This window comes from Aulonocara sp. 'chitande type north' Nkhata Bay, linkage group LG19 (assembly GCF_057382095.1).
Source record: "Aulonocara sp. 'chitande type north' Nkhata Bay isolate Kocher_YH1m ecotype deep benthic linkage group LG19, A_spYH_male_GT1.1, whole genome shotgun sequence".
Taxonomy (NCBI): domain Eukaryota; kingdom Metazoa; phylum Chordata; class Actinopteri; order Cichliformes; family Cichlidae; genus Aulonocara; species Aulonocara sp. 'chitande type north' Nkhata Bay.
In genome coordinates this window covers 9,187,575-9,203,346 of record NC_141362.1, presented here as the reverse complement: position 1 = coordinate 9,203,346, position 15,772 = coordinate 9,187,575, and the positions used below count along the sequence as shown (strand labels likewise).

The following is a 15,772-nucleotide window of genomic DNA, read 5'->3' as shown; positions in this document are numbered from 1 at the left end:
GAACCCAGCCAGCCTCAGGTTTCGTCTGCTGGAGGGCCCGAGGAGCCCGTCCAGCCTCAAGCCACGTCTGCTGGAGGGCCCGAGGAGCCCGTCCAGCCTCACGCCACATCTGCTGGAGGGTCTGAGGAGCCCACCCAGCACCACGCCTCGTTAGCTGAGGGTCCTGGGGGACCCAGCCAGCCCATCCTCACACCTGCTGATGGTCCGGGGAAATTGGTTCAGCCATCACCTGCTGAATCGTCCCCCGCGACTTTTACATCATCACCTGCAGCCGTCCCGCTGCCGTCAGGTTCCGCAGCCGCATCCACGCCTGGTCCGGCCTCCGTGTCTTCATCCACGCCTGGTCCGGCCTCCGTGTCTTCATCCACGCCTGGTCCTGTGGTTGCCACGCCGCCGTCAGAACCAGCTCGACCCGTTCCGCCTCGCCTCTGCCGGCCGTTTTCCGGGCCTCTAAGGTGGCATCATGGCCTTCGGGGACGGCCTCCGGAAAGGGTTTGTCGCCGCCGCTGGCATCGCAGCTGCCCTCCGAACCTGCTCAGTGGCCGCCACTGCCTTCCAAGTGGTCGGCCTCCGGAACTGTTCGCCCGTCGCCGCCGTTGCCGTGTGCACGGTCGGCCTCCAGAACTGTACGCCCATCGCCGCCGTTGCCGCGTGCACGGTCGGCCCCCTGAACTTTTTGTGGACTCTTGGTGAGCTCTGGTTTCGTTTTGTTTTTGATATGCTCTCCTGCGTTTTTTTGGACTCTGGTGCTCCTTGTTTTTTTTTTTGTTTGGGCTCTGTCCCTCCATCCTGGACCCCCTCCGCCTGCCCTGGCCTGGTGCTTTGTTGTGCTTTTTTTTGTTTGGGGCTGTCGGGAGTCAGCCCTTAGAGGGGGGGTACTGTCACGGTTCTGGGTCCGTTGGACCCAGTATTTTGAGTTCATTATGTTTTGGTACTTTTGCATCATGGATTTTCCTTTATGTTTCTCTGGTACTTGGTGTTTCAGTTATCTTGGTGTTTTTCTATATTATGATTTATGATCTGATACTGTTGTGATTATGATTATCATTTAGTAGCCTTTGGTCAGTGTCAAGTCTGTCTCTGTCTAGTCTGTGTCTTAGTAAAGTGTGTTTTTGTTTCCTGTTTTACTTTGAGGGTTCTTGTTCCTGTCTGATGTTAGTGTGTGCAGCTTTGTTCCCCCTGTCTCGTTAGCCCTGATCTCTCCCAGCTGTGTCTCCCTCCTGTTGCCGATTCCCCCGTTACTACCCTGTGTATATAAGCCCTGTGTTTTCCCATGCTCGGTGTCGCGTCGTACCATCAGATTATGCCTGTGTGTCCTTGGTCTCAGTGTTCCATCATCACTTCATGTTTGTTTTCCTGCCAGCAATAAAGCTGAGGTTTTTGAGTTTCAAGTCTGTGTTCGAGTCCTGCATTTGGATCCTCATCTCTGCCTGCCCGCACACAGAGCCCTGACAACCATACTGAGACCACGTCCTCCAAAGGGTCTCGGTGTGGTGGTTTTTGTTGGCACCTGAGTGCAATTACTGTGTTCACACCTGCACATACGGCAAACAGCAGTAAGTGGGAACCAGAGTTTGATTTCGATGGACTAAACACTGGAGGTGTGAAAACAACCCAAAATACATGATTTCACGCCACTTAGTAGTTGCTGCAAACTGAAACTGTCAGTAACACGACACTGAGTCAGTCTGATGTCGGTCTGTGATTGAATATCTGCTGTTTACATAGACAAAATTTTAACATTTAACAGAAGAAGTTCAAGTGTCACCCCAACCTGTTTCTTCCTGTTAAAAGGGAGTTTTCCGTCCCACTGTCGCCAAAGCGCTTGCTTACAGGGTTCATATGATTCTTAAGGTTTTCTTTGTATTACTGTAGTGTCTTTACCTTACAACATAAAACACCTTGAGGCAACTGTTGTTGTGATTTGGCGCTGTATAAATAAAATGGATTTGAATTGAATTATTACATTTATACTTATCAAACTTCCTGTTCTATAGGTATATAACCAGAAGACTACTAGCTGACGGCCAGTCGAGGGGTTCAAGTCCCCTTGAGTTGGCAACATGTTGGCAGTCTGTCTGCATTTATACAGTTTTTTTTTTTTTTTTTTTTTTTTTTGAAAGGAGGTTGCTTCCCTATTTTAACTGGTGCCACTGAACCATTAGCAATTTAAACTATTATTAGCCTAAAATTCTTTGGACTCCAAGTTACTTACCAGTCTACTGAAAACGGACTCAGGTTCCTCTACACTCCACAAGTTATTAATGGGATTTTATTTTCCAAGTCAATTAATTGTAACTAACATGGTGATTTAGAAAAGCAAGCAATACTTTAGGAACTCTGGGATATCAATCTGAAATTTTAAGCTTATATTTGAGTGTCAAAAACAAAACGAAATGCATATCTGTAAGTGAACTGAAAAGTCTGTCAGTCTGTATCTTTTATTAAGCTATATAAAATCAATTCACATGTATGTCAGTGCAGAGTTATTTAGACGTTAATAACACTGACAGTAAATCTTTGAATACAGGCTTCACATAGATCATATGTTTTTAAATGGTTGTCAGATATGCTAAATGATGACTTCACAGTCTATTAGCATGAATCAATACTGATTAAGATTTTTTTTATTTGTCCAAAACCTGCAGTTTGTTTGATTTTTTTTTTTTTTTGCAGATATCTTTGCTTATAAGTCTTTAAGTTTGCTTTTGAATTTAATAATTGACGCCACTGCCGTAGCTCGTTAGATGGCGTGTGGAAAACCTCCCTAATGGCACAGTCAGTAATTGAAGCTTGTGGTATGTTTTGCACCTCAATCACTTGAGGCTATTTTTTGAAAAAAAAAAAAAACTGTCTGTCCGTAACAGGGTCCAGGTGCAACTCAGTGGGAAATTTCTCCTTCCTCCGGAAACCTGGTGATTGCAGGACAATTACAGTAAACACTAACAGCCAAGCTTCATCCTAAACACAGGCTTTATCAGTCAGTAGGCCACCTCTCTCTGGGCAACACTAGCATTTATCTCTATCTAGACAGACAGACAATCCTTCTGGGCAACAGAAGTAGCTTCACTGTAAACATGTTCTTCTCAAAAAATTGTTTAATCTGGCACTCGGTTGTATCATCTCAGCGGAGAAATCGTAAACATTGTTAATTGAGGCAACAGCACCTTTTCCAGGGGAAATACATGTTCCAGGAATGTCCCTCAAATGTCCCTCAGATCAGTCACAACATCTTTAAAATTGACTGATGATCCCGGTATTAAACAATAATGCTAATTTCTCTGCTGTTATCATATTTTTTCTTATAGGCCTACTAAATGTAAGTAGGTCCATAAGATTTTGGTACTGACACTTACTTCTATGGAGTCTAACAAGATGCAAAAATGTAAGTGAAGCAGAACTTTATTAGGCTGAAAACAAAAATAAACATATCAGAGAGATATTTAAAAAAACAACAACTAAAACTAACAGTATCCGCTTATTTCTACAAAGCTTAACGCCACCTTTAGACACGTTAGATGGCTGGATGCTTCCTGTGTAGTTTCTCTCAGTTATGTCCACAGCCTTGTCCTTTTGATTTACTTCAAGCAGCCTTAATTTCTCAGAGCAGACTTTCATGTCCATCCAAGTGTTGGAAGACTTCCAAATATACATGGGGGATATGATTAGGCATTATCTATTTAACACAGTCGCACACAAGAAAAAACACATCTCAACTGTCTCGTTATCAGGTGGCTGCCACAGATGCACGCCTAATACAAACGACTTACAAGTGGGATCTTTAATTTTGTGTTTTATTGTTGGTGTAGCTCTAATGTAACTCTCGTGACTCGCAATGCTGGAATCAGGGCTGGGCAAATACAGCATAAATATTACATAAACAGTAAGTATCAAAAATGTAATGTTCCCCACCGAGGATGCCATACGCTGTAATTTTCTCAACGGGGTATGTTATTTCACACCGCAATATTCTGGTGCTTTGCAACTACCAATCAGGTCAGCTGCACAAACTGCACCTTCAACCCACACACACACACAGTAGTTTCAGTTTGACGGTCTATGAAAGTAACAAAACAGATTGAAATGTAACAAGAGTGTTTTTTGTGCTTTTCTTAATGTGCTGTTTGTGTTATTTAAGAGCACGCCACCTTTAATGTTACAGTCCACCTGAACACATGTTTGTTATTAGTATTACATTGAGATTCTCAGCGGGTTGCTCTGATGTTGACCAGCTGTCCTGCTGTTGGCTGTCAAATACAAAATAAAATAGTAATTTAGGTTAATGATGCCCATTCAGAGCCGAATATACTGCATAGCCACGAGGAAAGACAACTTGAAACACAAGGGCAACGCAAAATCCATCTGTTCTCCTTCTCCACCTCCGCAGTCTGTCACGTCTTTCTCTTCTGCACCGTACGCCGCCGTGAACTCTAGGAAACAACTATCCCGCAGCTGTGTGTACACTGATCCTGTGGTAATGTTGCCTGCACTACTCGCTGATTGTCATGCTGTTGCTTTCTCACAATATGCAGTGTTACACAGTGTGTTCTGCAAGCACTTCTCTTTGCAGAATCAAAGTAGTGTGTGGGTGACGATTTTCTTTTTTTGTACGAGAAAAGAAACAGTTTTTACTTCTGCTGAGGTGCACTTACAGTCTCTTTGTCCAAGGGTAGATATTTTTAGATGTTCTTTACTTGGGCACTGATATTGAACACAAGTAAATGCAGCTTCTAGTTATTCAGGGATATATTAGCAATTCCATATTAATGCAGAAAATGCCTGCCAGCAATTGCTACATTTCTGTGTGGAGTTTGGATGTTTTGTACCTAAGGCTGGGCAAACACTGTGCGATTTCTTCAGTCGCGTTTTTCAGCTCCTGCTTAAACTGTATTATTAGGGTTGCCAACCGTCCCTTAAAATACGGAATCGTCCCGTATTTCGAAACAAAAGTACACGTCCCGTATTGAGCTATTAAGGGACGCACTTTGTCCCGTAATACAGTGAGAATCAAAAGTAGTCTATAAATGTTAATGGAATTAACACTTTGTTTGAAAACATAATTCCCAGCCCCTCTCCTGCTTTGTGACCAATGAGCTGACAGCACACTTACGAGTATGACAATTCAGATTACCACTCATCTCATTGGTCGAGGAAAGGTCGCTTACGGAGAAAATACCGGAAGACAACAAATGACCACAACAAGAAGCATGGCCAACAGGGAAACAAACGCTGACACTGCGGTGCAAGTCTCGGACGACAGTAAACCTAAAGCTGGGCAGACACTGTGCAATTTTTTTCAGTCACGTTATTCAGCTCCTGCTCAAACTGCACGATTGACTCGCAGGGGTTAGAAGTTGGTAGGTCACGATGCAGGGTCTCACACTATACCGCCCGATGCTCTGATGCGACCTGAGTGCTCACACTGTGCCTCCATAAAATTAAGGTTATAACAGAAAATCTGTCGCGCTCTCTCTCTCTCCGTCTTACACTCACACAGACACACACACCACCACCATCAACTTTGCTAAATTGCTAATGAAAAACATTGATCAGGCAGCTGTGATTGAGCAGCAATGTAAATCCAACTGTTTTCACGGTTGTTGTGGTCATGATAATTTTGTGATGCCACATCGAAAGGGCTCGGATGAGCTTTCCAAAGTTCTACAAGTTGTACCTCCATCGCTTGTGTCCAGATCACACGCTGCACAGCCGTGCTGCTCCGTCTTTTTCACGGCGTTTACGTGTTTGCGCGCGAGCAGTGTGAGCGGCTGTGGTGAGACCCTCACGAGCGATTGATGATCGGGAGCTGGTCGTGAGGTGTTAATCACTTCTCGTTACCCCACGTATACTACACGACGCACGATGAAGGCCAAAATCGGTCCGATCACTCAAAAATCGGCTCAAAATGGGCCTAAAACCGCACAGTGTGAGCCCAGCGTTAGAGCAGCAATGTTTGTTCCCCTCAGAGAAGGGGAAGAATGGGAAAAGGAAAACACCTGGCTGGAAAAAGTTAATATGGGCATGTGCAGTGAATATCAGCGCTATGTGGCCAGAAGTGTGATAATATAACTTATTTTGTGTAATAAACAACTGCAAGAATAGATGATTACAACAAATAGATGACTAATACATAAAAGTAATACATAGATGAATAATGATGATGAGTTAAGATGCGTAATCATGGGAGCAAGTGGGTTTACAAACAGGAGCAGCTGATTAGCATTAGAAAAGCTGAAATAATACCTCAACTGAAGCCAATTGTACTAAATGCACTAAATGTGCACTGTTACAAGAATGTTTTTCTTTCTATTGTTTTCTATTATTTTAAGTTAAGCAGGACAGAGTTCTTTTAAAGAAAGATTTACTTATATTCTCAAAAGTTAAGCATGACAGGCTTCTGTTTAAGAAGGAGACCTGTTTTATCGTGTTAATGTTGTCATTTTGAGCTAAAAATAAATGGCTAAATGATCATTTGTTTCACATGTGTTCATATCACAAAGAATACACATCTACTTAAATCAAATTCAAGTCAAATGGTTAAAAAAATAATTTCACACACAAAAAAAGAGCTAGAAAATTCACCACACTGGGAAGGGTGAAGACAATTGGGTCACCCGGCCCTGGCCACGAGGTGTCCCTTATTTATTTTTCAGGGAGTTGGCAACCCTATGTATTATTGAATCGCAGGGGTTAGAAGTTCGTAGGTCACGATGCAGGGTCTCACACTATACGACCCGATGCTCTGATGTGACCTGAGTGCTCACACTGTGCATCAATAACACGAGGCTTATAACACAAAATCTGTCTCTTGCTCTCCCTCTGTGTTTCACTCACACAGACACACACACACCACCATCAACTTGTCTAAATTGCTAATAAAAAAACACTGACCAGGCAGCTGCAATTGAGCAGCAATGTCCATCCAACTCTTTTCACGGTTGTTGTGGTCGTGATAATTTTGTGAGGCCACATCGAAAAGGCTCGGAGGAGCTTGCCAAAGTTCTACAAGTTGTGCCTCCATCGCTTGTGTCGAGATCACACGCTGCACTGCCGTGCTACTCCATCTTTTTCACTTCCATTCCTGTGTTTGCGCGTGCGCAGTGTGAGAGGCTGCGTTGACACCTTCACGAGGGGCGACAAGATTTCAAACAGGTTTGATTTTCTTGCGACCATACGATTGATGATTGGGAGCTGGTCGTGAGGTGTTAATCGCTTCTTATTACCCCATGTATACTACACAATGCACGACACACGATTAAGGCAAAACTCAGGCCAATCCCCAAAACAGTCACACGACTGAAAAATCGGTTCAAAATGGGCCAAAAATCGCACAGTGTATGCCCAGCTTAAGTGCATGGGATTCTCCTTGGGTACTTTCACCAACCAACCATGATTTCGTTTTTTCAAACAAATAATTGCACTGCTTAAACATCACCAAGAGAGATACCTTTAATGAATAATGTATTCAAAACTGATGATGAGACAAACTTGGGTTTCTGGTGTGAGCAACCAAAGGTGACTATTTCATGAACTTCTATGAGACGGGGTTGTAGCATGACCTTACCTCAGTCTCGCTTCTGTAGACTTCTGTAGAATCTTCATCACATTTCCTGGATAACAGATTTTCAGGATCCTTATCTGAAACTTTAGGTAAACCTCGGTTTTCTTAACATCAAGTCTTCTTCGTCTCTGCTTGTTTGCATAATCAATCATTTCAAATTTGCAAATCTTGTTATCTTGCACAGGGCCACTGGACAACATCAGTTAAGTGCTTGGTATGTGAAATTAAAATGTACCAAAGCCCTCAGTGTTTTCTTTGAATACCTCATTTTCTTTTGGCTATGCAACCCGTCTATCACATTTGCATTTTCGTACAAACACAACATCATAGCGTAGATTGTTCTTTTCTTTTAATCACAGCCAACTGGCCGTGCAGGAAAACAAATAGGGTTGACACAGACAAACATTACGGCGCAATCGAAGCCATGATCTAAAGTGTTCTATTTAACGTCAGCCATTCATATGCTGATTTTAAATTGCTACAGCACCATGCTGTGCCAAGTGTCTATAATCACAGTGACAGTATACAATATTCTGGCCCGTAGGCGAGAGCTCTCTCTCCAATTATGTTTCTCTTGGCCTGAGATTGAATCTATTACTGTGTAATTGCCTCTATATCTCCAACTATCACCCCGAGCAGTTCCGCGGATTATTCACACATATGGTGAGTAAATGTTTGGTGGAAATCAGAGCTATTTTTAGGATGTTGTTGATGTTGAAGGAGCAGTGTCCTGATACTCGCAGAAATTGTTGAACAAAGTTATTCAAAGGACTGTTTTATCCTAAACTGTAATGGTGACCTGGAGAGTGCCTCGATATATGACTTTTTTTGGATTGCAGTGAGACGACCACTCTGAGAAGCACATGTGTGCATGAAGCCAAGGTAGTGACAAATACTTTTTTTTTAAACATTTCCTCTCATCCTTTTTACCCAGGTGGGTTCAGCTCACTGAGTCAAGACATAGACAGCATCACTCAAGCTGTCAGGGACTAAGAAGTAGATTTAAGCTCCAGGTTTTACACTGGACAAAAAAAATCCACCAACGTATACCACACAAACATCCGCCCTTTTCTCATCAGCAGCAAAGTATTGGCATTCATTTCCAGGTGAACTGATTATGCAGTAAGCAGAGGTATTTATTGGCACCAACTGTAACATGACCCGTATGCAGCAGTGCTGTGCAACAGTGCAAATGTGGAAACTACATTTTGTTATTAAATAATTGGTTAGTATTGCAAATGCAAATATTCACACAATTCAGTGGGCTGCATACCAAACTAAAGGGAAATAAACAGAGTCATGCTACTATCAATCAATAGTATTGACACTATTACCAGCATTGGTATCTATACTATTGATATTTGGATCAATGCATTAACCTTTTTACAATTTTTCAGTCTTATACAAACTTCCTTTTGGTGGTGCTTTGCTCACGGGTGCAACATTGAGTTCTGAAAACACCCATTTACTGACAGAAGAAGTAACAAGAGTTCTGACAGTGACGGGAGCACAGATGCGTGGATACAGAGAGACGTGAGAGATCCCTTTTACTGTTCTGAACACCAGCTAGCAACTCACTCTCAAATGCACTGTGAATTGCTGTGAATGCACTGGCACCTGCTGTTGTGGCCCAGACAGAAATATTGCTACAACACTACATTTTAAACACGACATGCTCAGATTTTTCTGTCTTTACTGGAATGTACAGGCTACGTTTTGGTAGCATGGTATGTCATACCAATGTATCTCAGCAGGCTGAAAAGCCGATAAACTAAGCAATGGTTATCATTTAGCGTAATACTCACACTTCCCTGGTCAGCCATGTAGAGTTAGCTAATCAGTGGACATTTCCGTCTGTTTCACACAGCTAAAATGTCTGAAAAAAAGTGCACACCAAATGGCTTCTTGCCATTTAGCAGCTGTGTTCCTGTTCCACAGTCACACAACAGATGATAGCTCAAATGCCCTCTTTTCCCCACCCAACATGGACAACAGGAGGGGTCAGGTTCCATGTAGAGTCACTCCAACAGCTTTTACCAAGAAAATAATTACGAATGAAAAAGAGAGAGAAAAAAAATCAAATAGTACCCAATGTTTTTCACATCCTGCATCATGTGACATTTTTTTCATGTGCTGCTACTTTTCTGAATTCAATAGTGATGGGATTTCGGTTCAGCTCACTAAAAAGAGCCGGCTCTTTCGGCTCCGAACCGGCTCTTCAGGTTGTTTTGTTGCTTTAATTAATTTATTATTAACAATAATATAAAATTATGCACAAAAGGAATTACTAACGTAAAAAAAAAAGTGATTTTATTTATATATGTTTATATATAAATATATGCGGTGGCCCCTAGAGACAAAACACGTACAAACTACAAGACACATTTCTAGCATGAACTGAACTTCCAAAGCAGAGCTACTAGATCACTTAAATTACACAATTGAAAGCATGTGTGTGTTGGTTGTGTATTTATACACAGGCACTCATATATATTCAAATAATTTAAAAAAAAGTTCATTTACCTGTTACTACCACACACCAAATCCGGTCGTTGGTACTTGCTGGCTTGTGTAGCCACAGGATAACAAAAGCTCAACACTGCGCCCAGCATCCTGGAGCACTTCTGTTGTCTTTTGTACATGTTTTGAGTTTTTATGTGCTTCTGAGTTTTTACGTGCTTCGGAGTTTGTACGTGTTTTTACGTGTTTTGGAGTTTTTACGTGTTTTGGAGTTTGTATGTGTTTTTACGTGTTTTGGAGTTTGTACATGCTTCAGAGTTTGTATGTGATTTGAAGTTTGTATGTGCTTTGTCTCTAGGGGCCACCGTAAATATACTTTTATTTATTCACTTCACATAAAATGTAATAAATAAATCATATAATACAAAAATCAACTATTCACATTTCAACTTTTAACTATTTAAATTTTCAGCTTTTTTCTTTTACAAATTTAAAGTGAAACAACACAAAACACTGCAAACCACAACACAATTAAATATAAATTATAATATGAAAACAAAAAGAACATGCACATTCTCTGTCATATTAGCCTGCATGAATAAACTTTCTGAATCCTTCATCCACAACCAAAAATAGTTGTGGATGATTACTATACCTTTCTAATGTGACGTTGTTGTCCCTGGCTCTCTTTCTCTCTCTCTGGCTCTGTTCCTGTGCTACTGAGTGTAACTACCGCCCCTCCCCCCTCTGCCCAGCATAAAGCACAAGGCTCGCATGCAGAGTGAAGCGGAAAAAAAGAAGCTCCTTATCGGCTCGTGATAAGGAGCCGGCTCGCGTCGTTCACGTCAAAGATCCGGCTCTAAGGCTACGTTCACACTGCAGGCGAAAGCGCATCAAATCCGATTTTTTTGGACCCTATGCGAGCCATATCCGATCATGGTATGACAGTGTGAATGACACAAATCGGATATTTTCAAATCCGATCTGGGTCACTTTCGTATGTGGTACTGAATCCGATACATATCCGATGTTTTAGAAAGTGACTGCTGTTTGAACGGTCATGTCGCATTAAATCCGTCTTTTACGTCACTGACACAAGACAGACGCCAATTATCAGCTCCGGAGAAGCGCCCGAGAAGACATCGCGAACACTTCCTTGCCATCCAGTGTAGATGTTAGTGAATCTGTTGGGAAGACAACGTTGGGGAAACGTGAACATTTTATTTTCACGTATATTTTATGTACTGTATAATCTGCAGATTCTGACAGAAATCTGCAACTATCCTTTGAAGCACTGCTCCTCTAAAACAGCAATAAGGATCATTATTAGGTTATTTACATTATTATGTAAATAACAAAATAACTTAAAGCAAAAATTGGGAAATGTAAAGTCGGAAGTCTTTATATTAAGGGCCATCAGCCAAACAATATTGTTTGCTCTGGGTATAAACGGGGTGCGTTGTGTGTGACGTCTTCTTTTGCGCATGCGGGCCGCTTTGAGCGTTCACACTAGAGCGCGTTTGCATTCGCATTTTATTTGTAGTGTGAACAAGCAGACAAAAAAATCGGATTTGATCAAAAAATCGGAATTGAGCATTAAGACCTGCAGTGTGAACGTAGCCTAAGAGCCATTTCGTTGGCGAACGACCCATCACTAGAATTCAATCACCCAGTGTTGATAAGGAGGCTCTCTCTGCGCCTTCCAGTTCCTGAGAATCATTTGCCATCTTGTCATAATAGCAGTCTGAATCCAATACTTAAATGATTGTGAAATTCCAGATAACATGTTCCAGTCTTACATAAAATGTTGGCTATCACATTAGCTTCAATTTTTTATAACATTACCAACATAACAGTAAGTTTTGATATGAATTAACCAAATGAAGTTTAGCGTTCACTCATGTTTAATAAAAACAAAGGTTTTGACATGTCACCACATGCTGAGAAAACATAGATCATTGCATTGATTCAGCAAGCCTGAAGCTCTACAGAGGGATGGAAAACCTTTTTTACTTCAGTCGTTATTAAACTCAACAATTGAGCAGCTGATACCTGTTTGCTATTTGCTTCAGCTATGATGACCTACATGTATTTTCTACTATAATGACATTGTGAACTCCGCTCTATTCCATTTAAGTCCATGATCAGGCCATTTCCACACCAACAAAAAAACCCAAGTCATTTTAAATAAGACCAATCACAGAATATTAGTTACCGACAGTTTTTAACAATTTCTAGATTTCAGGCACACCAAGCAATATAAGGATGACCCGTAGGGATGGGTATCGAAAACCGGTTCTTGTTGAGAACCGGTTCCCACTGTTTCAATTCCTTGGAGTTGTTTGCCATTCCCTTATCGATTCCAGACGCCTCGAATGACGTCACCACGTTGCATAGCGTCTTTTACTCAGTAGGAAACACGGCGCCTAAGCGGCACAAATGCTCAAAAGTTTGGTTACCCTTTATGAGAAAGGATGACAACAGGGCAATGTGTAATACTTGCAAAGTAGAGATTTCATCAAAGAGAGGAAACACTACGAATATGCAAAAGCATTTGCTCAAAAAACACGTGATTGCTTTAAATGAATGTCGTGTTTTTGATCCGCTCCGGACTAGCAAAGCTCAACCCAGCAGCAGCGTTAGCGTTTGCACGTCCTCTCCCGTTAATACTGCAGGTAACTAATCAACTAGCATTGCATATTATGTTAGCACGTTTTGCCTTATTACAAAACCTGCCATTACTGTGCGCTGCATTTAGATGACCATGACGAGAGAGACAGACAGAGTCTGTCTGGCTCAGATGCTGGCAGTTCTCGCTGCAGTCTACAGGTGGCTTCTCCTTTCACAGAGGCAGGGAAAAGTAAAATGACACAGGCCAGGATAGACGAATGTCACCGAGCAGTGACTAAGTTTGTTGTAAAAGGCTTGCACCCTTTTGCCACAGTAGATGCCCCCGAGTTTCGGTAAGTGAATGTTTAATTGTAGGCTAAGTCAGGAAATGTCAAAGTTTAAGGATGAAGAGGTCCCACATGACAAAAGTGGTCCTGAAGGAGAAGCAAGAGTTGCTCAGTAAGCATAGTAATAGTTTTTTAAGATTGTGTATATTATAATCATTAGATCATGATCAAATTAAATTTATAAACTAAGATAAGGAATATTACATTAGCATTTAAGTTGTGAACGCGTTACCCCTCAGAGCTGCCCAAGCATATGCTGCTCCTAGATGTAAAGACCAGATGGAACTCCTTGTATTTGATGATGGACAGATTCTGCGAGCAGTTTCCTGCCATCCAGGCTGCAGCCATCGATCCACAAATAAGAAAGTCCATGGAAAAGGAAAGGTGAGTAGTATTGAAAAATAATGATAATATGGCTTAACTTGGACTCAGGTTTTATTTTTGTTTGTTTTATGCAACATATCTGTTGTATTTTTGTTTTGTTGATTTTGCAGACTGGCTAAAATGGGCAATGATGACTTAAGAAAAGCAGAGGAGTTTGTGGTACTCATGCGGAAGCACTACACCTCCACACTAGCAGTGTCCAGTGACAAAAGTCCGACCTGTGGTGAGATTTTGCCCATCCTGCAAAAGCTACAGTAACACTACACCGTACAAGAAGATGACTCTGCCTTCACAAGGAGCATAAAGGAGAACATTTGGAAAGATCTTTCCAAACGATACCAGGTACAATTGATGATTTATTTATCATAAATAAAATGACAGTCATGATGTCACATTTTCCTCCCTCTTAAAAATGTAAGGACGCTGATATCAAGAGCTTCCTGGAGGAGGCCACCATCTTGGACCCCCGATTTAAATCCAAAGTGGAGAAGGATGAAGTCTGGCACAGGATCAGGGAAGCAGCAATTGCAGCAAAGGCAGAGGCAGGAGCAGATGAGGTATTTCAATATGACAGTGTTTTTCATTGTTGCACATTTCCATTGTGAGAGTGAGACCTTTCATCTATGGAGCTGTGGTACTTAGTTTGATTTGCTTGTTTATTTGTCACTTTCTACTCAAGCACCTGGAGCAAGGAGACACACAGGGAGAGTTGTTCGAAGATGAGGATGAAGAAGACTATGTAAGTTTAGTTCATTGTGATGATAATTTAAATGTCATTGATTGTTCATTTTTTGCTTATTTTTTTATCATGTCAATTTAATTTCAGGCGCCACCAGTAAAGCAAAGAAAAACGGCCTTGGAGGAATTCTTTGAAGAAGAGGACAACAAGCTGCAGTCATTCCAACAACGGCATCCCGTTCTTTCCCTGGGCCACAGAGTGGATCAGGAGATCCAGCTGTATAGAAGCCTAACCCCCATCCCCTGCAAGGATAACGCTGCCCTATGGTGGTGGAGCAAGAGAGGGGGCTGTCAGCACTGGCTGAAAGGTTTCTGTGTGTGCAGGCATCCTCCACCCCGTCTGAGAGGGTGTTCTCCACAGCTGGAGAGACCATAAGTCCAGAAAGATCACGTATCCTTCCTGAAAAAGCAGATATGCTTACATTTCTGCAAAATAATTTTTAATTCTCTATAGTTGATGGATGCAGAATTGCACAGTGCACTGTTCCATTGGACTTGAGTTGATTGTATTTTTTGCTGGCTGATATAGTTTTATTTTTGAGTGCCCAGCTCATATATACTTTTAAAAAGGAGAGTGTAAATGTTGCTGGACATTCTTGTGTAATTGCCACTGAATAATTTATGTTATACTTTGTTATTGCTACAACAGAATATTTATTTTATTATTATTTTACATTTACAACCTTTTTTTTTCTGGGGTCCTCGTGGCATCGAGGAGCAGTAGGCTGTGGATCTCTTAAGATCTCACTGTTGGGTTTGTAAGGTCATGTTACTCCTACATTTCTGTCTGTTCAAAGATAAGATATAAAACAAAGTTCAAAGCTAATCGACCTGTGGGTTCTCCTTTTTTAAAAATAAGAATCAATAAGAGAATCGATAAATAATCGAATCGTTAAACAGAATCGAAAATGGAATCGGAATGGTGAAAATTAATACCCATCCCTAATGACCAGTGCTACTGAAAACTTCTCGTAGACTTGTAAGCATAATTCTGTGGGTTTACAGCTTTGACATAACCCAAAGCTGGATGGCTACTCAAGGTCACAGAATTAAAGCTAAATCATGGCTGGACCTCCAGGACCCTTGAGGAAGCAGATCAGAATCTGCTTTCATAGTTATGGTCGTGCAGGCGATCATTTGTTTTTGAATATCTAATAGGAAGCTTGGAAAGCACAAACACATCTGGCCTAGTAATTATGGTGCAGTGATTGTCAGCTAACAGCCACCAAACCAAAGACATGAATCAGATCGTTTGAATGCACGGTGTGGAGGGTGCTTTCATGCTGTTTTCTGAAAGCAATAAGGAATAATGCATGAAGATTCTGGTCTATTTAATCCAAAACACACTTAAAGAATGAACTAAACTGCAACTATCTTTTTCACAACAAACATATTCATGTTATACACTATGTATAGAAAATATATGCGTTTGCTTAATGGCTCAGTGAGACTAGAGTATAAACAGGACTCTTCTTCTAACTCGGAAAATCCGTCACTGTGTCTCTTTGCAGTTGGGCTCTCAACTCAACTAGTTGTCAACTGGTTGTGTTGTGATTGTATTCCTATATAAATAATGTGACAGCAACATTTTTGGATGGATGGATGAAAATAAACTTTCTACTACAGACCTGCTACTACATGGTAAAACGAGTAACTCAAAACATCAGCATGA

The 15,772-nt window shown here is 41.4% G+C and overlaps 1 long non-coding RNA gene across 1 annotated transcript; it reads left to right on the top strand.

Annotated features, from left to right (window-relative positions):
- Window positions 1-13,809: 13,809 nt before the first annotated feature.
- LOC147306452 (uncharacterized) lies at window positions 13,810-14,743 on the top strand. Its single transcript, XR_015126494.1, has 3 exons — window positions 13,810-13,919; window positions 14,042-14,101; window positions 14,189-14,743. It is a non-coding gene; the product is annotated as an uncharacterized LOC147306452 (long non-coding RNA).
- Window positions 14,744-15,772: the final 1,029 nt, after the last annotated feature.